Source organism: Strix aluco, chromosome 3 (genome assembly GCF_031877795.1).
Source record: "Strix aluco isolate bStrAlu1 chromosome 3, bStrAlu1.hap1, whole genome shotgun sequence".
In the NCBI taxonomy this organism is placed as follows: domain Eukaryota; kingdom Metazoa; phylum Chordata; class Aves; order Strigiformes; family Strigidae; genus Strix; species Strix aluco.
In genome coordinates, this window is record NC_133933.1 from 81,454,816 (window position 1) to 81,482,509 (window position 27,694).

A 27,694-nucleotide genomic window follows, 5' to 3' on the forward strand; every position below is an offset into this window, starting at 1 on the left:
GAAAACCAGGAGGGAGAACAAAGGGCTTCTCAGACCACTGAAACTGATCTTTGATTAATAAAGCTATGACATGTAAAAAGTCCAGATAAGTTTCAATTGTTCAAGAAGACTGAACTATTTTAGGCATAACAGGGGAAGAATCAGCCAGTTTTACACACTGCATGGATATAAGGTCTCTGAGGAGACCAGAGACAACACCTGAATGAAGAGATGATTAGTCGTCTAAGTCAGGATAGCTTGCAAGAAATACATAAAGCTGTGTTTTATTTATGCTAGGAGGCAGAGGACGTTATCAATGAGGTGGATAGGTCAACTGGCCAAGATTTTAATTTGGATAGAAAACCAATCTGGAATGAAGAGGAAAATGTTTTATGCCATCCACGCACATTCAGTTAGCATTAATTCAGTTGCTCATTTAAGGTAGACACAAAGCTGCATACATGTAACCTCTACATACACCCAAAGGTGTAGAGACAAAAGAGGCTACTGTGCCCATCAGGTCTCTTCCCACTGAGCTATGATCCTGATGTATCCAACAGTCACCCCTTCCCGACTATCACTGCACTGGGAACCAGACTTTGAAGGCAAAGAGCAGAAACTGGGAGAGGTGCTTGGAGACACTGCACAGGAAATACCTGACATTAACTGATCCTGGTTTAGAAAACTACAAGGCAGGCTTGAACTGACTCAAGAGAATTCAGCATCTTCCGGTATAGGTCAGGATGGGCTAAATGCACACATTATTACACAATAATTGGTTATGTGTGAAGGAGTATTCATTACCTCTGTGAAAGAATGAGTAATAATGCAAAGAACACTACAAAGTTACAGAAGAGTAGTTATCTCTACTTCCCCTTTCCTTGCTGACAGGACCAGCGGTTATCAGTAGTCAGGAGGGTAGTGTTAAGTGTGCTTGTTCCAGCTACACCAGCTTGGTCCCAGATGTTCCTGAGGGTCCTCCATGGTCAGGTGTCCCTGAAGGTAGGGCTGTGTTACTGCCCTTCAGGTGGGGGTAGATGAGTTTTATGAGGTGGAGAGCACCATCCAGGTTGGCTGATCTTTACTAGTTTGTGGTCTGCTCTAAAGTCTTGCTTGATGATGGGTGTAGAGAGTCGCTGGGCAAGTATTCTCATATTAGGTTAGTTCTGCTACTTCTACCAATTATGTTTTCTTCATAACACTTGCCTTATCGTGCTTTACCTAACAAAAGTTACATCCCTAACAACTACAGAGCAACGTAATGAAAGTCAAACTGCAGGCCTCTGACATCAGTGTGACTACTCGAGTGACATCAGCTCAGTAGGCCAAGACAAGGTAGGAGCAGCTGAAGACTGCAAGGGACTTTGCCTATGCCTTGGGCGACAGAACCTGCTGTGCTGGTCTAAATAATCCTCACCCACCTTCTGCCTCCTCTTGGCTTTGTCACACCAACATCCTCTTCTTTTCAGCAGAGAATAATTAGAGGCTACAGAAGCCACGAGGAGGTTTTTTTCTAGGCAGAATTGAGTTGATAGAGGAAGACACCTATAAGGTGGGAAGGAGAAAGTTGTGAGCTTTGGAAACAAGCTGGAAACTCCAAGAACATGAGGAGCCACCCCTGGGGAGGAAGAGATGGGGGCAGGTTGAGAGAAGGGAAAGAGACTTAATACAGCCTCCCCCTCCTTGCCAGGTCTGCCAGACTCAGGACACCCTGCTGGCTTCTCCCAGATTCCCTCCCTATCCCTACATGCGTCTTCTAGGTGTCTCACAAATACCCTCTGAGATTTCTCTTCCCACTCTCAGGAACCTGCTCGGCTGCCACAAAAACGGAAAAATGGCTGCCAAGGAGCTTTAAGCTGCAAATTCCTAACAGCATTCCAGCCTGGAGGCTTGCCCCAGGCAAGTAGGTCTGAAGAGTTTTAACCCAAGCTAACTCCCAAACAAGAAACACTATCATTTGACATCTATAGCTGTTTGAACCACAGAACAAAGTGTACTGTGAGTCTCCTCCTCTTTACTAGCTTCCTGCCCTCCTGCCAGCCACATACTAGATTATGAGAGACCACAGACAACAGCACCTGCAGCCCAGCAGCTGAACTTTATTCCTTGTCTCCACCTTGCAGTACAGCCTGCACATTACTTGTATTCTAGAAATAATACAGATAAAATAATTAGATGAGCAGGTCTGCCATGCTAAACAAAGAGCACTGATAATCTCTTCAGCTTCCCATGGGTCCTCACATCCTTAAGGTCTTAAGGTCTTAAACTCTACCATAATGGTACACCTCTGTTCCATCTTTGCACATGTTCACTTCTGCTTCTTTCCGTTGCCCTCTTCTCCTTTCCTCCTCTATGAATCCCCTTACATCCTCCAGCTGCTGCTGTGTCCATTCCAATGCCGTATGCCATTCAGCCTGCCTTCCCCAGGGTCCTTCAAATAACCTCAGAATTGCCATGAAACAGCACTACGTAGTCATAACAAGCAGAAGTAGAAGTTAAGATGATACTAAGTGTTCCACACTGGGGCTGTTTGGCAATCACACAAAGCCAGAGACTGCCACAGCTGAGTCTCTTCAGCATTTGAATTCTGCCTGATCAACAGCATGTGACACAGGTTTATATACAATACTACAGCTAGTATGAAGTGTCTCACAAGATTTTCCAGCAACACGCTTCTCCACATACCCAACCAGCTTGTTTTGCTGTGCATATTATTTCCACCCACACCTACAACATGATTATCTCTCTTCAATATCTTATCATAGCTGATTTACTGGTAAATTAAATTTACCTAAATTAATTTAAATAGTAACATGTGCCCTCAGCTCTCTGCAGCAGATCACAACTTCTTGGTTTCTTCCTCATTTTTCTGAGGATGCCATACAGAGTTTCAGCCCTTTTTCTGAGCAGCAGCTGACTTGCCACCAGACATAGTTTCTGCTTAAGAGTCCTTGTTTTTCTCACCCTGAAAAAAGTCATATAAGATTCAGACAAATGATTAAGTGGGACCATGTTTTCTTCTTATTTTCTCCTGCAGCCTAGACCGTCACATTCTTTAATGACATCTTTATAAACGCTGTGGACTTTGGTGCTGTATGTTACATATCAGATATTCAATGCAATGTGCAAAAGCAGGATACCAAAGCACTTGTGACACCAGTGCGCCCATAAACACCTCTTTTCTCTCTTTGTTTTCCTTTTTTGATGCAGGTATTTGGATAACTTAGAAATTAAAATTATATTCTGCTCTAAGTGATCATTCTTATCAGACAGCATGAAAAGGGTACTTCTTATCCTTTCTACTCCTGCATGCTTTGCTGTCCCATGAGCACATCTCCTTTAATTTATCTGTTATAAATCCTGGTATGTGTATTCATTATGGACTAGGGATTGTTTGTGCAAATGAGTTATGATTCCCTTGGAAAAACAAAACCAAAACAAGACACCAATCAAACACATGGACACAGCTTTTAAACAGATAAGTAGTGCTGGATTCACTCCAGGGCCTTTTGCTCTGTGTTAGGACAAGTTAACCCAGTAGCTGCTCGGTGTTCGGTATTGCTCAGGACAAGAAGCTTGCAGGTGTTGCCTGGTGAATGGTTGATGAATCCATTTCAGCCCATAAATTTGATATGCAATTCTCCTGCATGCTGAATTGTATAAATTGAAAAGCATTGCATGACTTACAACTCCTAACAGAGTAATTATTCAAAGGATGCAGGAAAAGTTGAGGTAGGGAGTATGTGTACCAGAGCAAAGACGTACATTTTTTATCTCAGAAATTAAAGACCTAAGGAAATAGCACCAGAGACATTTTCCTCTTTCTATCTACTCAGAAGTCAGACACAATTTCAGTTCTTGTGTTAAAATTATCTGTTTCCTTACTTCAAACCAGGAATTCCACAGAAACCAGAGGAATATAGCATTTTAAGTGGTTATAGAAAGGAGAACATTTCTATGCAAGCATAGCAAAGAATATAAATCAACTCTGAAAACCACAGGAGAGGCTGTGTCATGACTCCACTCACGCCACTAAGGTGAGATCTATCATCTAGTAGGTGGGAATTGTTGTCTGAGGACACTGAAAGTCTTATTTCCTCAGCAAGTCCTCTAATGGCTGACCATTAGGCAGGAGGTGGACAATAACCATCTCTGCTGGTTTGCATTCTGGACTGGAAATAGCTCTGTGCTGAACTCAGTAAGCTCCCCGTATGATAAAGATTCAGCTGTCTTCATGAAGCCATTCCACATAGGATTAAAACAGTGTCACAAAGATGGTAGGTGTCTGCATATGCTCAGATGATGAAGAGGTGATGAGTGGTTTCATGGATTTGCTTTTTTGGAACATGGTGCTTAAACTCCACCTAGATCATACTCTAGTACCAATACATACATATGCATACCTATAGGATCTAGGCTTTGTCACAGATATTTTAGGCAAGAATTTATATTAAATGTCAGTCTGGTATTTACTTTAACAGTCAACTCTGGACTTAAATTTTATCCTAGCTATTGAATAGGCTGTTATTCAGGATTGTGGGGAGAAGGAAGACAACACTGAAATGTGAGAGCTAACTTTTAAAAACAAAAATAAACCACATACTGGGAAATTCAGCTGACAAGCTGCCCCCTTCATTCTGTGGGGTTGTTAGAGATTAATATTACCTACTGACATGATAGCACATCCCACTATACTTCATCCCAAATCTAGGAGTAGTTGTCCAAACAGCTCAACACTTAAAAAACAAACTTTATTATATATGTATATATAAATTTCAGGAAAGAATTGAGTCAAATTTTACACTGCTTAGGAACACTGTACCTAAGAAATACTACATAAAATTCCTCCTTGTGCTATTTTAAACACATTCTTATAGTCTTCTTTGGTGTCCCCTGCCTTTTGATATGTGGTCCGAAGCTACTAACAAACAAAATATCAAAATAGTAGTCAAACAGCTTTGTTGCAACAAGAAAGGTACAATTCAACATCATTTTAGGAATACTGATCAATAACATTAAAAAATCTTCTAAATCTTAGCGATGGTAAATAACACCTCTAGTCTTCAAAGATAGATTTGCCTGTTCTATCTGTTCCCTGCACTTCCGCACACAAGAGTTCGCCATACTCAAATTGTCCAAAAAAATGTTTCTGTGTGTTATTTTCATTGGCATCAGTCTCAGCAATGTTTTGGAGATGGAAGAGCTTTTGCAAGCCTCAGTGGGGCTGCGAGAAAACACGCATTTCCCCAGTCTGATTGCCAGAATGGAGAATTAGCTTTATTCAAGTCCTTGATCGTTTCCCTGCAATGCTCGCTGGACTGTCTAGGGATCTGGGCCTTAATAGACCATGGAGTACCACTGCAACCATCCTCTTTATAATCACAGACAGTCACCAGCATCCTTCCTACATGTTTGTCTCTGACAAGCTGGAAGAGACTTTTATAAAGGCTTCACAAGATGCTTGTTGCAAGTGCTAACCAGGCAACACTGTGGAAAAAGCTGATGTGAGCAAAATATACAACTGAGCTTCAGTGCACACAGACAGTGTGCACAGCCTTCTGTATAGCTTAGAAAACGAACTGGATGGGCTACTTAAGCAACAGCTGTGAAATTAAGCAGAGGACCGCTTAGAGCTCGGAGCTACTGGTGCTACACCGGAGAAGAAAACTTGGAAGTTAGATTATACTCTGAGAGAATTTCTGTGTGTTGTAGGCACGTTTGGTTAATCAACATTTGTCTATACTCTCCAATGTAGGGCAATTTCTTCAGGCTGAGGAGCCCACGTCTGCATTTTTTGACATACTAAAGCCTCCCGCTGACTGCCAGGAGGGCTATTAGGTCCAACATACATGAAGATTGAAGCATTTTATTCCTTCAGGAATGGTGCTGCCAATTGCAGTGCTGGGAATACAAAACCATCTCACAATTCAAAGTTTGTCTTGACGACAGAACAAAACAACTTTCGAGGAAAACAGATGTGACAGTTACCATTCTGAGTTGCTTTCCAACGCCTGCTGGTGTAGGCTGCTAACAGCAGCAAGACGTACAGAACTGCCCATAGCAGAGCCAGGGACACAACCTACTGTTCAAAGAGCTGCAGGAACAAAGAGCTGATCATCAAAATTAATTAAAAGGTGATCTTATCCTTCATTCCATAAAAAGAATCATTAGTAACTCCATTTCTGTGAGGAAAAAGTTAAATCTGAACAGCTTTTGGTGCCACATTCTTAATTTTAAACACAATTAGCGCCCATTGGTATCTAGGACTAATTCATGCAACAGCAGCTGCAGCGATGATTATTTTTGCCGCCTGAGAAAAATTTACACTGAAATGTGGAATAAGGCTATGTCAAAGGTAAAGTAAGCAAATCATTATAGCCAATGCCGGCCAAGAAAGTAAGATCCAGCACTGCAACCCTTTATACTGTTGAATCACACTCTCTGTTTTTCACATTTTCAGCTTGTGCAGATTTTTTCTTTGTAAACTCAAATGTCTGCTGGGACTGGGAGTAAAGTTTTGGTTAAACCCTTCTTCCGTCCAGCCCCATTCCTTGAATAATTGGATGTAAAAGAAATAAACTATTAAGTCTCTCTTCCAGCAGTCAGAGTATCACAAAATAAATTGCAGTTAATCTGTACCAACAGAACTGTCCCTTTCTTCCAGGCAGATAAAATATAAAATATGCAGTAATGCTTAGAGCACTTGGTAATTATTTAACAGAGGGATTTTCCACACAAAACACATTTAAAAATGAAAAGCTTCTTGACCGCAAAATTTAAAATAATTTTTTTTGATGATATTTTAAAGCAGAGGACTGCAACTGACCCCATCTTGCAGCCTGAATTCAGCTGAATCCTACACGGTATTATAGACCCTTCTGCAAAATGTGTTCTTAACAGGAAAAAATATGCTATATCATGCATCCCTAGTCTGAAGCAGGAATGATTTCTAAAGACCAGCCAGGAAGAAGCAGTGTCAAGACTGGGAGGGGATTTTCAGTTCTGCCGCATCTGAACTTCAGTTACCCACATGCCTCCTAGTTTCTCTGTGCCTCAGTTCACTCAGCCTTAGCAGCAATCTTTGTACACCCTGTGAAACTCTGGAGCAGAGGTGCTGCAACACACAGTAATTTCCAGAGAGTGTCATTTACAGCAACATTTTATTGTTCATCTATCAGCATCCCCTTTCCTTAAGCATCCTAAAATTTAGGCTTTGTTGGGTTTTGTTTTTTCTTTTTCAATGGAGTTGCACACATCACACATCAGTTTATCAGCCAGCTGTCCCTATGTCCCTCTTTTGAGCTGATGTCACCACTTCAGCACCATCCATCCATCTTTCCCTGCAGTGTCTGCTCCTTTCCTAGGGGCTGCAAAGTTCACCTGCCATTAATTTTGTTCATTCACCATGGTTGTTTAGGAGAAAAAAAGGACTATGAGGAAATGTCGAGATCACTACTTGTCTTCTTTCTCCAGACCTTCCTTAGGTAGGACTGAAAGTGAGGGATCAGGGATTGCAGTCTCCAGGGTCACATGAAGAACTAGAAAAAATTACTGATGATCAAAAACTGAACAGATTAAGAGTCTGGTTAGCCTAAAAAAAAAAAAAAAAGAGAGAGAGAGACTGAAGGTACACGTGCTGACAGTCTTCAAAATACGTAAATTCTATGGTGAAAAGGGAGGGAATGACCTGTTCTCTACATAGACAGGGCAAGAAGTAACAGAGTTAAACTGCACCTAAGGAGTTTCTAATGGAGGCAACTGTCCTAAGCTAAGGAAAGTGGAGCACTGGAAGAAATGCCTGGGGAGGTTATGAAGATCCATCCGCGAAGATCTTTACATAATTTGGATATTTACCAGGAAAGAGATGAGGAGATGGATCCTACTTAATGGTAGTAAAAGCACGGGATGGACCAGATGAACTCTTCACGTTCTTTTCTGTCCCAGTAAGTTTACACCATAGCTGTGAAGTCCAGAAAGATCCATTCACCTTCCCCGTTTCCACTCACATATACTAACATCCCCTCTGCCCCCTCCAACAAATTTAAGATTTACACTACTCCAGGCCAAGGGCTCTGTCCATTCCAGTAGTTCCTGGCTCAAAAACGCCCAAGTTCATTTTACAAAGAAAACCACGTTCCATCTTGCAAAAGAGTGTGAAAGCCTCCCCCTTCCCTTTTTTCATACAAAATGCAATGGCCCGTGTTAGAAAAAAATTTCTTCTCAACTCAAATCTGATCATGAGATTAGTTCTAAGCATGTGAGCAAGACACGTGAGTCAGGAACAGGACCACCACAAACACCTCTGCCCAACTTTTCATTTCTTGCTAATGCTGATCTCATCTTTCAGAGGAAGGTGACACTTCCTCAAGTCACCCTAGAAGTAACACAGTCAGGGACCATGGGGAGAAAGTTCAATCAAAACAAAAAAAGATATTATTTCCTGAGCCTTGCAGGCAACTCACAGAAGATCTGGAATGTGGCATTAATGGACAAATACAATACACAAACAACACACTGAGTGTAGTGAGTTAATCTTTATTCCAAGGAGCTTTCCAAATAGTTTCAAAAGCAAGAAAATGCCAGTAAGACTGAAAAGGCACATGGAGTCAGTTCCTGAAAGGGTACTCACATTTTTCCATCTGACTTGGTGAAAGAATGTCCTTAAAATCACATTCACCCTGAAGACCCCAAATGACAACAAATCTTTCCCTCCCCTCACAGAAGCCACCTCCATGGTCAGCCTTCCCCTGCTGTTTCCTGTCTCCGCAACCATATCCTGCCACAGTAAAGAAACATTGTTTCAATGACAGCTCCTTCACACCTAACAGTAAGGGCTTTTCATCCTTCTGTGGGGGTACCACCTTCCCACTCCAGCTTTAATTGATAAGTCCTAGATCAAACCTGCCCTCTTGTACTAATAGTGACTGGGAATTTATGAAGCTCCACCATGAAACAGTGTAGGCTGTTTGCTCCCACTGTCCTGTTTGGGAGGCTGTTGAGACCTTGTCCCCCTGGTTGACAGCAACCTCCTTCCTCCTGGTTTCCATCCCACTTTCCTCATGACAAATCTTCTCTGGACCAACAATGTTCAGCTCCCTAACACCCTGTGCGTTCAGCTTACCACACCCCAACATTGCTTTTAGGAAACCACTTCTACAGGTCACCACACTCTATCTCCTTCTGCAGCCACATAGCTGAACACGCATCTTTAGGCAACTAAAATGCCTGTAGTTATGGGCCAAAATCTATGGTCACAGCACACATGCACACAGCAAACTGAGAAAAGCTTGCAGTCCGTTACCTGATGTTTATGTGCGCTCCCAGCATGAGTGACACACCATTGTATGATGGGAGATGCCTGCGTTTTGGTCACATCATGGGTAAGTTTGGGTCACACAAGAGGGAAAGAGCTGTGCAACCGTCAGGGCATGAGGCCACAGGCAGGATGATTATATGCCTCAGGTCAAACAAGTCCACTTTAATCCCACTTTTCAGCCTTTATTAGGCTACATAAGATGAGCTCCAGGACAGGTCTCCAGCATATTGAAGTGCAGAACAGATTACAAGGCATTTTCTGCCAAGGCAGACCAGTGCATTTGGATCTTGGTTTTGCTTATCTTCTTCTGTTGTACCATAACACCATTTTGACTCCCATCTGTGATTGCTGTGCTGGGAAGACAATAGAAAACAGAACACTTGTGGCCAGAAGAAGTTTTAGCATCTAAAAGTCCTCCCTGTGACCCACAGAACAGGACCTGCCATAATCGGAATCAGAAACGCTAAAGGAAAATCGGCCAGGTGGCTGTACCTACTCTTGGTGTGCTTCGTGGCCCAAATATCCACCTTTAAACCAGCATCTCCAGGGGGGATTTCCCGCCTGTGGCAGCCCCTCAGGACCAAAACCAGGCAACCCTGGTACACCAAGGGGTAAGCCGTGCTGTTCTGAAGGCACGGTTTAAGGGATGAGATTCAACGCACTTGCCTGCTTTTGCAGTGTCACTGAGGCCATGGGGCGGCACTGGACGCCACTCGGAGCGGCGCAGAAAGGTACTGTGAGGTAACCCCTCCCCCTGAACAGTTGCAGAAGTATTGTGAATGCGGAGAGCGGCCCTTTTGCCTTCTCTTGCAGAGAGGGCTTAGCATGAAACTCGAGCCCACCTGACCGCGCCTCGGCCCCGGCGCGCGCGCCATGCCAACACTGCGGAATGAACCCACATATTCCAGGATCGCCGCCGGGACAAGCGTACAGCTCCGGGTTAGCGGGGAGGGGGGCGGGGGGCGCGCCGGATCTCTCCCCCCATAGCGCGGGGCTGTTTCGGCAGGACGCGCAGGTGCGCCGGGCCGCTCCCGCATCCCCTCGGAGGGAGCGGCCGCCCCGTGACGAACGCGGCCTGACAGGCGCGGACACCGCGCCCGCCTCGCGCCCGACGCCCGCCTCGCGCCCGACCCCCGCCCGCGCGCGCCACCCCCGCCCGCGCCGCCCCCGCCACCAACCGCCGCCCCCACTGACATCACCGAGCTGGATTTAAATAGCTCCACAGCCCCCCTGCCTCCCGGATACAGCGCGTCCCATTGGCTGCGCCGCCAGCCTATGGCCGCGCCGCGCCGCTCCCCTCCGCCAATGGCGGGGCTGCCGCCGCCGCGCGCCTCCCCTGTCGCTAAGGGAGGGAAATACAGCGCGGCGCGGCGGGCTGTCAGGTGCGCCGGGCTGGGCCCCGCCGCCCCGGGACGGGCAGCGGCCCTGGGGCGCGCTGGGCGGGTTTTCTTTCCTTACCCCCCCCACCCCCACCCCCCGCGCCTTGTTTTTTTCCTCCCTGCTAGGCGAGCCGCGGTAGCCAGCCGCGTAAGGCGGCGGTGCTGGCGCGAGGAGGGACGGGAGCGCGGAAAGCGGGCAGTTTTCGCCTTTGTTTTTTTAAGGGTTCCGGCGGCGTCCTTGGGGCGGTGAAATGCAGGACGAGCGCCGGGCGGAGAGCGGCCCCGCCGCGCTGCTTCCTCGGGGAGAGCTGGAAAAGAGAGAGAGAGAGAGAGGGGGACCTACCGCCGGTGACCTGCGGGCTCGCCAGGCTGCCGGGGCTCGGCGGCCACCGCCGGTGGATTTGTGGGAAGAGGACGGTGCGAACTAAAGGCACCTGGCGGTGGTGTCGGGGGAGTGGGGGGGGGAGGAGGATCTGGCGCGGGGCTGGGTCCCCCCGCCCGCTGCCGGGGCCCGTGGATGCCCGCACCGCGCGGGGAGACTCCCCGCCGAGCTGCAATGGACACTGCCCGCCGCTGGCCGCAGAGCCGAGCCGCCGCCGCCGCCGCGGGAGAGCTGCTCGCCAGGAGCCGGCCCGCAGCGCGCCCCTCGCCCGCCGCCCGGGAGGGCCGGGGGTTTCCTCTCCGGCGACGCTCCGCTGCGCGTAGGCTCCGCAGCCGGCCGCCCAGATGGCAGCCACGGCTCGAGCAAATAGGTAAAGGCCGCTGCGTAGATGTGCTGTTTGCAGGGGAAAAAAAAAAAAAAAGATCAGAGGATGCGGATACTGGGCCTGACAGAGGGGACTGGCGCTACGCGGGGGGGATGCAATAGCTGCTTCTCCCCTGGCTGGTGCGGCGGCGAGGTGTAGTCTGAGGAAGATGAAACCCCTGGGCAAGGCGGGCTGGGTGCCGGCCTGGCCAGAACCCCCGGGCTCTGCCCGCCGCAGCCCCTCACCCCGGGCCTGTCCTGAAAGGAGACTTGCATCGGTCACAGCTCTTCTGTTTTGAGAGCTGCAGAGCATTGCGGAACAAACAAAAATCAATTGCATTCCAAACTCAGAAAATTTAATTCACTTCACTTGTTACCAAGCTTACAAGCTTGAAAGGAGACTGTCTAAATCTCTCTGCTGTCAAGCCGTAATAGCATTGCTTAAAACGTTTCTACTTGGTTACTGTTTACTGCTTCACACCCTCCAAATATTTCTGGCTTGTTTCTTTCCCTTATCCACAATGTGTTAATACGTTGCCTGAATATCCTAAAGATGTCGGTGTGCATACTCAAAAGGCAAATGTGTGTGTAAGAACTGTAGGCAAAACACAGAACAGGGTTGAGACATTTCTTGGATTTAATCTCGGTTTCTGGCTCTGCCTACGTTTCAGAGCAAGGTGATGAACTTTCGAATGCCTTGCTGCTTTTCTTCCCCTCTTCCCCATTCATCCTCAAATTAAGTACAGAACTTAAGTCGCAGTTTTGCTGGGGAGATTGTTTTTTTTAAGAGAAAAAATTCCTATGCAATGTGAAACATTAATTATTATAGGAGAAGCTGCAAATACTTGCTATAGAGGCCCTGGTAAAAGTAAAAATAAAAATCAAAAGAATACTTTATCCTTCCCTGAAACAAAACCACTGAGTTACCAGAAATCCGAGGTACCTGCCTGTGTGTGTCTTTGTGATGTGATGAAATTTGTGTCAAGGTTTCTTTCCCTTTGGGAGAAGGGAGCCTGTAATAAGAAATCCCCCCCCCCCCCCATGTTTCAGTTTCCTCCTTCTCCTTACCTGTTATCCCTCGCAATGAAGGATGAGGACTGTGAAGCCTTGTTTCCCCTCCTGTTGTTGCAGAACTCCTTGGATAAATCAGAAGTAAGCGCTGGGAGCATTTGGTGATGTTCGTGGGAGGAAGGCACAAGCCAAGGCCCCGTTCCCTCCATCTTGAGCCTTCCGTGGTGATTTGCTGCAGCGCAGGGAAGTATGAAGCACTGAGGGACTGAAGTCAGTGTTTAAACCTGACTTCACTTCAGCATAAATGACCACCCAAGGTTCAGATCAACGGAGGACCAGAGGTAGCATAGCAGAAGTACTTAAGGTGCCTCTTTTAAAAGTTCTCTTTTGCATATCTAAAGATTAAGGAGCTATTTAGAAAAGATGACTCTCCACATGTATTTATGTTTACTGTCCTAACAGAAGTTCATGGTTCGCATTATCTTACCTGCTAGATACGCCTTGGGTGAATCTGTATCACCTTATTGATTTCAGAGGGGCTGTATTAATTTAAGTTAATTAAGGAACTAACCCAGCTAAGTTTTAAATGATTGGAATAATATTCTCCCTCTCTTTCAGTCAGATTTGCCCTTCATGTTACTTGTGTTTCATAATCCTCCTAGCTCTCCATTTCATCATTACAAGACCAGTATTTCTATTGTTAAAAAAAAATAAAAAAGAGGAAAAAAAACCCCTTAAAAGATAGTCTTTTTACAATCCAATCTTTATTTCACATTTAAATAAATTTAGGGCACAAGCTCATCCTGTTTTTTTAATAGGCCAATTTAGTTTCATTTACTTACACTAGTATTTTTTAGAGCCAGAAGCTCTCAGGAAGAGAATGTGTTCGATGCACCAGAACCCTTTTGGGTTTTGATAAAAGACATGATATCATGAGTAACATCTCCACTTCTGTTATTCTTCTTATACAGTAGTGACAAGATTGAATCACCATTTTTAGCTATTCTTCAGCAGAACTCGTAATCTATCAATGTGTCAGCTCAACAGCAGTTTTCTCTTCACACTAATGTGAACCAGAAGGTCCAGCTATCACTGATTTTGACAATTTTATTTTATCTGAGATTGCGTGTATTGCAGAAGTTTGAAGAAAATGAATTATGGGATCTATTATATTTTCCTAAAGATGTACAAAACATAAAATATGCCATCTAAAACATTTCAAACTCATTTGTACTGGATAACATTTCTAAGTTAGGTGTTTCATAAGCCTTAAGCTATAAGCACTATAAAATATTTGTCTGAGAAATAACAAGTATAAGATCAAATGTGCGTCCTGTATTTTTTTGAATGCCTTGGATTGCCCTCTGTGTTGTTACATAATGCATCATAAAGAAATACGTGCCTTCATTCTCTTTAAATCACTCCGGCATGGCACTAAGCCTTCCTTCAAGTCCTTGTTATGCAAGTCTTTGCTACTGTTAATAGCTGTCAGCTCTGCATGGTTACTTAAAAAACAAGGTAACTGCAGACTTTTTGTGAAGCTCCTTGCATTTCTGGAATTTATAATGAGTCAGTTCCAGGTGCATTGCTCCCTTTCTCAACTATAAACTAAATTACTATGAACAGTTTTTTCCCCCATTAGAAGAAAGTCCCATTCACTCCAGTATATCACAAGGTAATATGTTTTTTTTTGTTTAGTTGCATCTATAAGCATATTATGAGTATCTGAACGCCCTTCTCCAGTGTCAAAAAATAGTGGAATAGACCAGAATGCAGTAATATACTTTGAATGTCTGTTGGAAAATGCAGGCATATAACTAAGTACTAAAAAATACATTGCATGGTAAAAAATCCATGACCAATCTAGCAAAGCTATTAGATAACAAAAAATCCATATAGGTATTAAGTACTATTATTTAAAGTAAAACCTGTGTTATACAGTATAAACAACATTCAAGTGAAATTGATGAGACATCTATATAGAACAGAAAATAATTTTTTCAAGCTATGATGTAACCACGTTCTGTCTTTTTTTACTTGGGAAGTGGAATTTTCCTTGTCTTCTTGTAAAGGCATAAAATTAACAACAAGCACTTCAGAGAATTAGGTGCGCTGCTTGATTTGTGGGTTTTTTCCCCTCTATCAAACAGATCATCGGTGGAAAAAAATCAGGACAAACCTGTCTGGATTTTCCAGTATCATGGAGATCTTTCCAAGTACCCTGTCCTTTAACAAGGCCTCAGTTTTAACGATACTGAAATAGGAATATCTCAAAATCTGTAATACTGACTATACAAAGAAAAATTTTCCTTTCAGTTTATACTTGTAGATGTATACAAGTAGTAACTCAGTGATGTGTTACCAGGAAAGGAGGGTTTTGTTTCATATTCTATTAATAGATCTATGAGTTTAACAATACTCCATTGCATTTTTATGTTTTTTTACCTTTTTGTTGCTCTTGTAAATGTGAGGTAGTAACTTATTTGTTTATTTCCCTTTTCCTACTCATAACTATTTTAAAAGGTTCAACTATATTCTGTTCAGGTTTTGGTATGACACATGGAAAATATTTTTTTATTCCTTTTGCAAGCAGTAGGTTGGTGGGAGGAGGTCTGCACTATAAAATAGTATACCTACTAAATTGTACTCCAGTGGGAGATTAAATAAGAAAGAGCAGCGTGGCTGAGACAAGTAATTTGTCACCGATGTTCATGCAGTTCTGGTGTTTTCTTTTAAGCTGGATTCATCACACATGATAAGGAGTCATTTCTGTCTCATATGAAGTTCCCATCCAAGGAGACTAAGTGAGTGAAGTTTAAACTGTGGTTTGAAAATACAGGGAAATGTTACTGGACAGTTGACAACTTGATTCGGTAGCCAGAGTGGACTCAAGGAGGTAAATTGGAGAATGCTGTTTTTGCAATGTCTGAAATATGTCAGTTCAGAAGTAAGAAGGAAAATACATCACAAATACATTACTGTGGAGCAGAGTTACTTTAGCTACAAGATGATTTTGTCTACAAAGCACAAAGATTTTACCATAAACGTCTGAATTGCGTAGATTATAAATGGTACCGATGCCGTCAGAGAGCAAGCATGAAATGTGATAACCTCTGATACTTAAATGGCATTTACTGACTGCTTGTACAGTATTTCATAAGTTTATAACATTAGTAATAAAACAGTGAAAATGCACGAGGTAAGCACTAGTGTAATATTTATTTCAGGTTTTCAGACAGGCTGATTATCGTATTTAATAAAGTAGAATACGAATGAGAAGGCCCAGGACTAAGATTACTTTAAAAGGGGGATTTAAAAAAATTAATATCAGATTCAGTCTTAGTTTGTGTTAGTTGCTATCTGTTTTAATACAATTTTCCTTTTTGTAAGTTCCTTTCTGTCCCTCTTCCTTCAGAAATACTATGCCCCTGCCCTGAAAGGGAGAAATATAATGGCTACAATTAGCTTCTGTTTACTGGAGCAAAATGATTTTTTCCCAAACTGAAATATATGCATTAATTTGCTAGACTTCCAGCTATTTTTACCTATGGTATTTCTGAGAAATAGGTAGTGATGTTCATTTTAATGCAGCTTATTATAGTATAGCAGCTGTAATTAGCGTTTTTCCTCTTTGGTAGTCAGATACACAGAATTGTCAGCCTGTTTGCTTTTAAGTACGTGAAAGCTGAATTGGAAAAAATATTTTTGATACAATAAGTTTGGCTTTTCAGTCTGTACTTCCTTTTGAGTTTTCTAAGTAAGTGCTACATAGACTGATTATCAGAAAAATCGAGGCTTACATAATCAAGCCATACATTTTTCTACTGCCTCCCTTCTCCCAGTTAGCTTTCATTTTACTCTGAAAAATGAAGAATTTTGCATAGAAAATTACTATGACATACAGATTATATACACATCTTCATGAGGCTGCATAGCTAAGATATTTGTATGTATTTAGTAAAAGAAAGAAGTAAGCAAAATATTAAAACCTTGAGGTGGCTAAACTTTAAAATTACAGTATCATTAAATACAGCATTATCTAATATGATGTACCTAGATGTGTAGCATTGAGTCTTTTTTCTTTGCATGGGGAATTAGGGTACTTCTATGTATTCCTTATTCAGAATAAGAAAAATAAGAATGTCGTACCCCATTTTTTTTTCTTGTTGTAAAGCTGATGCTCCTTCATAAGGGAGTTGGTTTTAATATCCAGCATTCAGAGGATGAGCAGTGATTGTTGTTGACAAAATATATAGCAAATGAATCAAAACTCTGTCCTGCTAGATACTTACAAATTGAATTAATTACAAAGAATAATATTAAAATTTTATCTAAATATGTTAACATGAACTCTTACCCATAGGTGGCAGTCAGCTTTCACTGTAGTAGGGATGCCAAACTTTTGGTTCATGGTATTCATACTTATGCTGAAATGATTCTGATGAGGTATGCGTATGTGCATGTACATAAGTATATACAGGTCTGTGTGTTGAGAGAGGGGGAAGGAGGTAAAATTAACCCTAAAATTAACTAGTAATAAAGAGGACTCTGAATTGCTATATATAAGCAAAAGAAACAATCATATTCAGAAGAAAAGATCCAGGTATTTTTAAAACCATACAAACAATTTTTTATCCATCCATCGCTGACGCTCATCTAAACAAAGTAGTGATAGTTTGGAAACGAAAAGGTGCCCCTGCAAATTGAGCAGAAAGGCAAGTACCTCACCAGCCTTAGATAACACGACCCCGTACCGTGCCCAATCCTCCAAACTGCATTTCTGTTTCATCACCCATTATCTGTAAATTACAGAAGCGCCACAGTGCCTACACTGCCCTGGAAATCCCAGCAATAAACTCCCTTAAACATCGAGCAAATACAGAAAACGTACTCTGGGTGAGGGTGTCCTTTCAGACATGGGAGAGCGAGCAAACCCTGTGGGCTGCAGTGCTCATTCTCTCTGCAGAGCTGCCATTGACGCCCGTGGCAGCACTGCACAAGGGGAGGACGCTGCCTGCGAGAGCAGAGATCCACTCAGTTTTGCCCTCAGCTTTTTTAGGGGTTTATGCGCTTTACGGGGATTTCCTTTTGCAATACTGCTAAGGAGGCACTTGGGACCCCACCAAAACTGGAGGGGATAGAAGGAGCTAATAAGGCCAAGTCATCTCAGTCTAAAACAAACAGAACTTGTGAGACTACACACATGACATACTAAGACGACAGTGCTCTTCTGAGAAAAGAAGACCAAAACCTGAAATTCATGAGTAGGTAAAGTCATATTCTTTTTACTATTACAGCTACACTGGGACTCTCTTCAGTTAAGATTAATCTGATGTTGTGTCAAGGTAGACCACTGTACACATTTAACAGGGGTCAGGAACTAGCATTTTACAAAATGGAAAACTGGAAAAATATACAATTATGTGTTGCTGCTACAGTGTTCTACTGTGATGCAAGATTAAGGGCTCAGAATTCAGCGGAATAGTGCAGTATTATTAAAACAGAAGGCCTAATTCTCCTTATGCAAGAGTCACAGCAACACACATCATTGTATAAGCTAAAGCAGGCAGTATGATTTCATAGTCAAACAGGGTATTTCCACATACATGCAACCACGATGTGACTAATTAGATGCTTGCATATGCACAGCCCCATTTGTTCCCCAACTGTAATAATTGGGAGGATTGCACTTCACATTAATTTACAGTCTTGTGTAACACTATTGAATACAAGATAGCAGGTGGTGATAAACTGGCTGGTGACAAATGTGTAAATCTGATATGCATTTTGAAAATCAGAGCTTTCATAGTCAGCTCTGACCTTGCCGTAGGCAAGACTGGAGACCTCCTCAGCCGTCGGGCCTGATCCCAGCTATCACAGGCAGCCATGTTGCACTGTTGAACTTACTTGCAGAGATACCAGACTCCATCTTGAAGCTACCCTTGTCATGAGGTTGCTCCTCATTTTCCGTTCCTCTGAATGGTTAATGATTTCAGATAATGTGTATCATGACCAGCCGAACTTCTCATGTTCTGCGAGGTCTTTGACTTCAGTTTAAAGAGCATTTCTCTCTCCCAGTATAAAGTCCCTTCTAATCCGTCACCCCTTGAGCTTTCATAGGTTACTGCCAAAACCTGCTCAGCCTCAGTTCAGCCAAAACAGCTGTGCCATACCTGTCGCAGAGGAGGATGCTTTTCCCTGACCATTCTTCTAACCCTCCTTTGCACCTTTTCCATTTTCAGTAAATCTCTTTCAACATGCAGGCTTAGAAGTAGAAACAGTACTCCAGGTAAGATGTCACTAGGGCCTCTCATGGTGGCATTAATACCTTCCTATCCCTGCTAGATATACAGCAACTAGTATTTTGATTTTTTTTTTTAATTTCTATATCCCAAGCTACCTGCTATCAACAGCTCATAGGCCTTGAGGACTGACCAAGACACCCAACTTACCCTTTTTTATGTGTGCTGATAGCAGAAGCTCTTGTTATTTGTTCCTAGTTTATGACCTTGACCTTCGCACTATTATACTGGTATTACATGACAAGGGTGTCAAAAGACTTTTATAAGAAGGGTGTCATCAGTTTCATCCAAGCCACGGGCTTCCTGTGAATTTTCTGGCATGTCCAGATTTGTTCAGGAATCTCTACGCTTTGCACGACTATGGACGTGAGCTGGCACATGCACATGATATGGTGCAGGGCTTTACAGGTGAGCTAGCTTGGCTCATGAAACAGAGTTGTCTCAAGTATTACGTTACCGCAGGCACATCACAGTGTGTTATTTCAGGTAAGCCTTCAGAAAGTTGTACAGTACTTCTGACTCAGTGTCCTGCACTGGCTTCATTTGACAGCTCTGGGAACAAGGGACCAAATTCTGAAATACTTTTCCAGGATCAACAAAGGAGATGGACTTAGTGTCACATTATATTGTTTCTATTGATCCTGTAGGTTAATCTCCAGTTTACAGGTTATGCCTGTGAGATTGAAGGGAAAGTGGGATATACAAGAGTTGTGTGGCACTCTTGAATAACATGTAAAAGTAAGAAATTCTTTTTTAATAGAAGATTCTGGAGGATTTCAGTGGTTGTGTTTCTGGAATTTAACATTATGACTGTCTCTAATTAAACAAACAAACAAAAATGTTTTTCTTTCACTTCTTTGTCTTCCCTTGGAACTTGCTGTATGAAATTTGTGTTGTGGCATTTTTATATAGCAATTTTATTTGATGTACTTTACTTCTGTGGGACAACTAAGAAACTTGACCACTGTGGTTTATCTTTATAGTGAAAATACCATATTGAAGAACTTTTTGATGTATGCTGAGTTCCAGGATACTGAGTTGAGTCCCTCATGTAAAATTACTTTCATGCCCTTTGTTACACGATATTCCAGTCCCCCTTTGTGCAAACAGTACCCCAGCTTTGTGTCATCAGCTAATCATTCCTAGATTAAGGTAGGCAGTGAAAATAATTAGTAAGCTCTGTCTGGGATCGTTCTTTAAGGAAGTCCACTATCAACTTTCCTCTAGCCTGAGACTTCCCCTTCAAAACTACTTTGCAAGATTTTATTCATATTAAGAGTTAATTTAGTAATTGCTGTCTTCCTTAGGTTTTGGTTTTTTTTTTCAAGTAGCGTACTAACAAATGTTTTCCTGAAATCCAGTTAGATTAGGTCAACTTATTTCTTTGATGTAGAAAAGTAGGGTTTGGTGCTTTTTTAAATGTCTAGCTAGTGTGCCATAATCTACTCTTAGAAAAGCTTTGTATTGTTTTTATTATTTTCTGATTATCCAATTTTATCCTACACTTCCTTGCATCCAGGTTCTTCGTGGGCAGTCCCAGTTTTTCCTCCTTTTAAACTCTGATTACTTCTAATATCCTGTTTGAGGTGGTTGTTCTTCTACTTGGATTCAAGGACCAATCTGTACAAGTTTTCCCACCCAGAAATTAAGAAAGCCAGAATGAAACTAATTTTTTTTGCCATTTCACCTTTGTCTAAAGGATTCATGGAGAAGCTCACTCACAGAGATGGTGGTGAAACATGGATTTCCTTGCAGTCTTCAGCATGTAGCTGAGAAGACCATAGACATAAGAGCCTCTAAATCCTGCAATTTCCTGCTCCAGGACTTTCACACTTCAATTCTAGTCCAGTCAAGGCCAGGTCATATCTTGGAGGTTTTATAAAGTCTTAAAAAGAAAGTGAACATAGCTAAACAACTTGGTTGAGGTTGCTACAAGTTAGAAGGCATCCTTTAAAAACCTGAAGTTAAACCCAAATGAAGAAAACAGAAAAGAACATCTATCTGGCAGGTTATATATGTAAAAACTCTATTAGCTGTATCAAAAAAATGAGTTTGAGGAAAAACTCACTGGCTCACGTGGCACTAATTTTTAGCAATGGCTCTAGAGAAAGATATAGGTAACTAAAGACCATTAGGCCTGATGACCAAGCCAGGTGAACTAATTAACAAGAAAAGCATTAGTGAGCAAATGGGTAAATGTGACTTGGGGAAAGTAACAAGACAGCTTTTGAGAAGGGAAGCAATGACTCACAAGTCCCTCTGTATGGGGAGAGGAGATCTGGTCGACACACCTACAAGGAATTAAAAAAAGACACTTGACATCTTTTCCCAAAGGCTCTCAAAGAAATTAAGCTTCATGGGCAAAGAGGCAGCTTCTCACATGGACAAATAACACATGAAAAGAGAGGAAGCAAAGGACAGAAATGAACGCTCATTTTTCACGGTGATGGGAGACAAATAGCAGAGCTCCTCAACCAGCATTATACAGCATCCTCAGAGATGTTCTGAGAAGGGACATGAATAAAATTTGCAGAGATTACTGTCAGCACAAAGACAGGACAAGGGAAGACACCATGAAGCTGAGTGACTGAGCCACACAATAGCCAATGAACCTCGGCGTAGATAACTGCACTGTGATACATGGGGGGAAATGCCAGGGTCTCGGCTGGCTGTTACCCCTCCACAGCAGCATCGTGGGGCTCTAACAGACTCTTCCGTGAAACATCAATGTGCTGCTTTGGCAGTGATTCAAAAAGCAAGCAAAATGCTAGGAATTACAAAGAAAGGGACAGGGAACAAAATAGAAAAACCCCATGGTTATGGTGCTGTGTAAAACTTTTCTACCACTTTCCAAGCCTTGCACATGTTTCTTTGGCCTGGCTGCCTTTAAAACAAACGCATAGCAACGTGTGTGTTTAAAAAACATTGCAAAATCAAAGCTAGAAAGCCAATATCAGACAAACAAACAAAACTCACTGTACTAAAAGAAAACAACAGTTTGCTTCACAGGCTTCTCCCCCACCTTCAGAAAGGCCAAGAGGAAAAGAAACAACATAAGAGGGTAGCCGTGGCACTGCTGGAAACATGCTAAGGAGTGATGAAAGTGAGTATGTAGAATAGTCTGATTATACTTTGACCCTTATTTGTACCTCTCTTCCCCTCTTTTATCCTTCTAGGTCAAATCTATTAATAATGGTAAAGCAGTTGTTACAATGCCATGCTAAAAATCATTAGTAAGCAGGAGAGAGCATTGTGGCCAGGGTTGTAGCACACACACACACAAAACACTGGGTGAAAGAGATGTGACGGCAGACTCTGACATGGTTTCCTAGATGAAGCAACTAGGAATACCTCAGAGATCAGGGTTATTTAATATTTTTCTTAATGACCCTGTACCAACAACACAACCCATGTATCAACCGTACTGCTGAAATCTGCTAATAGGGCAAGAGCTGAGAGTCGCTGTCAGTACAGAAGAGGATTAGGCTGTTACAGTGGAGGTGAACAGCTGTGTCCACTGCATTAATAAAAGCAGGTAAAAATTTAATTAAAACCCATGTATGCACACTAAGGAACTAGTAGGAGTTTCAACTATAGATGGGAGCTTATGAGTTAGACTCTCCAAGACAGTCATGAGGGTCTGCAGAGGTTGTGGGATGACCCTGTTGGGCACCAGAGCGATGCAGCTGGGAAAGAAGCAAATGCAGGTGTAGGGTATAGCAAGTGCATATGCAGGATTTCCAGTATCTGCTTTCCAGACCAAATCGTATCTGCGGTATCATTTGTGGTTCGGGTCGCCTGTGCTCAGGAAATGTGGAATGTAACCACATGCAGAAAACTGTTCAGGACAAGATGGAGCTTGTTTTGCGAAAAATGGTTAAAAAGCATTGTGTTCCTTAACCAAAGCTGGACCAGGGATGAGATTTTTTTTTTTTTGAAGGGCTTTTGTTCTCTGCCTCCCACAGCCTTCCCTCTCCGTGCTGCTCAGGTACATGTGGAAAACTGAAGGTGAGGAGGAAGCAGGGCTGGATGCACTTACCAGCTCCTCTGCAAGGCATGGAGAGTGTTTGCGGGAACTGGTGTTCAGCCAGCGGGTCTGCCATATGCATGACGGATGGTAACACTTTTCACCACTGTAAGGTGGCAGCAAATATTTTTAAGCATGGTGATCAATTTTGTCCTCTAGCATCTAACTGAACGTCAGTAAATATGTTATTAAGATGCTTGACAGTGTGCTCTTCTGCAATCAAGGCCAAGATGTAGCCAGATACTCATCTTAATCTCTCCAGACACATTTCTAATGAATTTTTACAGTGCCTGGAGGAAAGGTCCCTGGTCTGAAGTGGGACACCTGGATGATAAAAGCAAATTATAATTATAATAATATATTGTGTTTATGGTGTCAGATTGTCATCTAAAGACAGTGGTAAAACCTCGTAGTATAGGCTACTGCTAGAATCCTATTAATAAAATTGCTTACTTTAAATCACTCCCAAGGCGTAAGGTAGGATGTTCCTTTGTTGACAGTACTTTCTCTTGAATATTTATATTTAAGTCCCTGTTTATGGTCTATCAAGAAACCACCAAATGCTGAGAGAAACTGCATTTTGAAATAACTCCATTGTACTGCAATGCTTTTGTTACCATTCTGTCCCGTGAAGATAAACTTCCTTTCTACTTACCAGAAATATGGCACAAGGTCAAGGCTCTATACCCACTGCAGAACGCAACTAGGGAAGAAAGCTATACCTGTTTAGGATTAGTATACTGTCTCCTTGACTATTCAGTCCTTTATTTCTTTGACTAATCAGTCCACACTTCTACAATGGCAACTTTTTGATCTTCTGTTTCCTACTGGGATGGAGGAACTTCTTTGCTCCAATTTTTTTGAGTAATATTTACAAATTTTACTAAAAAATTCTGTTGGGTTCTACCATATACAAAAGCCAATCACAGCAGTGTATGCTACAGAGCTGGTTCTCATTTAAATCCATATTTCTAGTCAACCTAATTTTACTATGAAAGCATTTTGTTTTCCTTTGACCCCTAGATTTTCTTATTCTTTTTGAACCATTAAAACAGGAACGATGGAATCCCAGCACCATTGCAGTGCTGGAGAACATGCAGAGAACTACACTGAAATGAGGGCCCAAGGTGTTCAAAGCTCAAATGAAAGCTGTTAGGGTAATCTATTTGGCTTTGAGCACTCTTTTCAACATTTTAGTTCAGAAAACTACATAACCAATCTAGAAAAAAAAAGAAGATCCATTTATCACCTTGTGCAGTGTATCCACAAAGGGTTTGAGTAATAATAAATAAAGACTGAATTATGAATCGTAGTCGTCTCCCTTTTTTTTTTTTTTTTTTTTTTCAATTCTATACTTACTATCATTGTTAGTTAACTCTTATATGTGTGGAAGCATACATAAATCTCAGTCTGGGGGGGTTATGGCATCGCTTCTGGAAAAAAAAACTAGGTGCAACAGTTTTGCAGACAATTATCTAATATTTTACAAACTCCAAATAGCTCCTGAACAGCAGACCTGAGTTCGTAGCCTGAAGCAACATATGATGGACTAATTTCCAGTAAATCAATAATATCAGATATGAAGTAAATTTTCCATTAATTAATTACTACAGTCTTTGGACATTCATCCTTGACCTATAGATATTTTACTTTTTTTTAAGGAGACAGCAGAATGTGAAACCTTTATTGTTGTAATAACATGGCAAAAAATAAAAGGAATCAGTTAAGCAACTGCACTCAAGATGGTAATATGACTAGTCTATTTGAGCAGCGGATACCCATCTTCTGGCACATCTTCTGTGCCATAAACCCAGGCAGACATCAAATGCACAAAAGCAGTTGTTGAACTGAATCATATGGACCTTAAGAAACTGGGATTCCTGTGGTGCCTACCTATGCCACAGTCCTTTTCCTTCCAGAGGGCTCTTGGGGAAGTTGTCTGCTGTCACCCAGCAGGCCAGCAGCAGAGCAGGACTCACGTCACCTGAGGCCTGTCCCGCCGACTGAGAGCAGATTGAGTGCCTGGCCCTTTTGCCCAGGTGAAGGTGGGTGAGTGCGACACGACTCAACTTCAAATTGGGTATGATGCAAGCTGAAAGAAAAATACTTGCGATGTTCCCGTTCTGTCAGGGAGCTTAATGAAACGCCCACTGCCAACTGCAAAATCTGGAGGCCCGATTTGAAGGATGCCACTTTTTAACCTTGGGGCATGGCCGTAGAGATAAAAGCAGAGAGTGACAGAGTATAGTAATCTTCAGGATGTGTGGCATCATTATCCTCGGACGCTGCATAAGCCTGGTACAATAGCTCCTACCGCATCTTATTTGAACATGAACTATACCTTCTTTAAGGGCAGGGAGACGTTTTCAAAATTGCCTGAACATCATAGCATTTTTTAAAGGTATAATTTTCAGATCTTTCATTGAATACTTTTTGGACAAGTCAGTAGTTCACTTTCCCCTGATCTATTTGTCTGTATCATAGGGATAACTGTATTTGCCTGCTAGCGTGAAATGCTGGAGAGTCCTGCAATTTCTGTAGTTTCAGATTGCAGTTTATCTTGATGGGGAACAGTATCCTCAGATTACAAATATATTAATTTCCTTCCTGGAGCAGGAGGTTTTCAGGAAATAAAAGCACATTCCTAATCAGGCAGGGAAATGAAGACAGCACAGCATATCCAAAATGAGACAAAATATATGTAATTTTAATATAAGATGCACATGTAAGTGTGTTGATTTTTCTTTTTGGATGACAAGGAAATATGAAAAATTATAATATTATTTGACTCAGATGATATAAAATTCTATTTTGTATTAGAGTTGAACCAGCCCCATTACGTATGGATAGCCAGGATTTAAGAAGAGTTCAAGGCTGCCTAGAACAAGGATTCATCTGCTGGGGGTCACTCAAAGACTATTCAGTTAAAACCTTTCCATTTCTAATCACCTCTTCTGAAACCAGATCTCAGCTGGCACAGCCAGGGACCAGACTAACTCTGTCCTCCTTCACACTCCCCCACACCTGAACAATTCCTGGATTGCCAAACCTGACACATTGGTTAAATGCTTTTTAAATGGATAGCCTAGCAGTAAGAATTGGCTCCCAGGCTAACCATGATCTGTTGGAAATCCCAACAGACACATCCTTGTTTGGAGCAATCATTCTCTTAGTATTACTCTCAATTTTATTTAAGTATTCATCCAAGGCTATAGCTACTGCTAAAAGCTGTTTGTACAGATCTGTTAACAAAAAACTTTGGATTCACCTCACTCGTCTTAACATTCACAGCTCATGCCTCTTTTTCTCTGAACTCCCCTTATATTTGTGAGACAGAAATAAGTACCAGGTCATCTCATTCTGAACTAGGGATCTGAAGTAGGTCACAGGAGTTGTGCTCTAGAAAGCCCATTTTGTTCCCATTGACTAAAGGGAGGCTGCATGATTTGCTGGGATCGCAAGTGTTTTGATGTGATACATCACAGGAAGGGGTTTTTTTAGTTTGATGGTTAGCTTCTGCCTCATTTACACCCATTCTTTCTCACTAATAACAGTGGAGCTGCACAAGCATACTTAAAGACAAGTTGTAGTCTATCCTGGTATGTTAATGAACTCTGGGTTTTTTTCTATATTTCATGCCAGAAAAGCTGGGTATGGGGACGAATACAAAAGTATCTTGTTCATCATAGTTGCCTTCTGCTCAGGGATACAAGGAGGCTTTCACTGGGTGCAGAACACATTTTATTAATTTCATAGATTTTGTTTTGCATGTGATACAAGTATTTGTTTTGTCAGATTCTCAAAACTTCTTGAGAAGAAATGTTGCCACATAAATGTCTTTCCAGAAAACAGGCAAACAAACTGAAGAGCCAAGATTTCCAACTCAGCGCCTCTCAGCTGATGTCAGCCACTTTGCACGAGGAGGAAGCGTAGCCTTGACCTACTGTAGCTGTGTCATTAGAGATGAAAAGCAAAGGCAAGATTTCTACCAACCAGGGTGTTGTCTGAAAAGGATGTCTGCTTTCTGTACATCTGAGGGATGGGCCAAGTTTTATTTCCCAGTGACACACATGAAATTCTGTTTAGGTGCAAGAAAACAGGGTAAGCTTGGAAGAAACAAGAAGAAGAGGAAAGCAGGGAGTATTAACTACAAATGAATGGGACAGTCCTTAGGAGGATAATTTTCTCCTTTTAAATCTGGTGCCCATATTAAAATTTCTCCCAGCAGCACGGGCATGACTGATACTTACTCAGCTGATAGCGCAAAGCAACAGTGACCCTGGCACCAATGCTGAGGCAATATTTACAAAAGGATGAACTATTTTTGAACAATGTCTCCAATGTACTAAGCACAAACAGGCTTTTCTTCAACATCAGGCATGCATGTTGTCTCGTTCCAACGATTTTGTTCATGTACAAATGTATTCATTGTGGACAATGCAAGGAAAATGTCATTCTCTATTTATATCCCAGTTTCCCTTTGTCCTCTTTACAGTATCTCGGGGCAGTGATGCAGAGCAGAGTCTTGCTCTAAACTCATGCTATTTTCCTCCCCGTCTTCCTCCAAAGCTCTCACAGTCACAGAGCCGCAGAGAGTTAAAAGGCTGCCTATAGCAGATTTTTTTTTGAGAGACAAAGATTGGTCTCTCTCCCTCCACTTCCCAGCAGAGAAGATCTAAGTCCTGCCTCTTGCTCCATCACTCAGCGTACATAATGGTCTTGGCAGCCGAGGATGTGGTGGTAGCAGCATTTTGAGCTGTGTAAGTGGATGCACCTGGCACATCAGCGTGAATAGGCGATGTTAAGGCAATTCTCCCCCAGTAATGGATGAAACCATCCACTTCATGAACAGCCTCTCTGTGATAAAGGCTGCCTTTTTGTTGACTTGGATAAGTTCCCCAGTATGGTCAAAACAGAATAATGGAGGACTTTGAA

At 42.3% G+C, this 27,694-nt stretch overlaps 2 long non-coding RNA genes across 4 annotated transcripts; one reads left to right on the plus strand and one right to left on the minus strand.

The window, feature by feature from the left end:
• Positions 1–8,498: 8,498 nt before the first annotated feature.
• Positions 8,499–10,274, minus strand: LOC141921188 (uncharacterized). The gene is made up of 3 exons (XR_012622575.1): positions 10,138–10,274; positions 9,281–9,648; positions 8,499–8,755 (listed from the first exon to the last, which is right to left on the minus strand). It is a non-coding gene; the product is annotated as an uncharacterized LOC141921188 (long non-coding RNA).
• A 307-nt stretch (positions 10,275–10,581) lies between these two features.
• On the plus strand, positions 10,582–24,071 carry LOC141921187 (uncharacterized). 3 transcript variants are annotated; one of them, XR_012622574.1, is made up of 5 exons: positions 10,591–11,426; positions 12,551–12,794; positions 15,168–15,326; positions 20,252–21,835; positions 22,698–24,071. It is a non-coding gene; the product is annotated as an uncharacterized LOC141921187 (long non-coding RNA). The 3 variants fall into 3 exon arrangements; XR_012622573.1 differs by having other exon boundaries at positions 10,592–11,426; positions 15,168–15,234; XR_012622572.1 differs by having other exon boundaries at positions 10,582–11,426; positions 15,168–21,835.
• Positions 24,072–27,694: the final 3,623 nt, after the last annotated feature.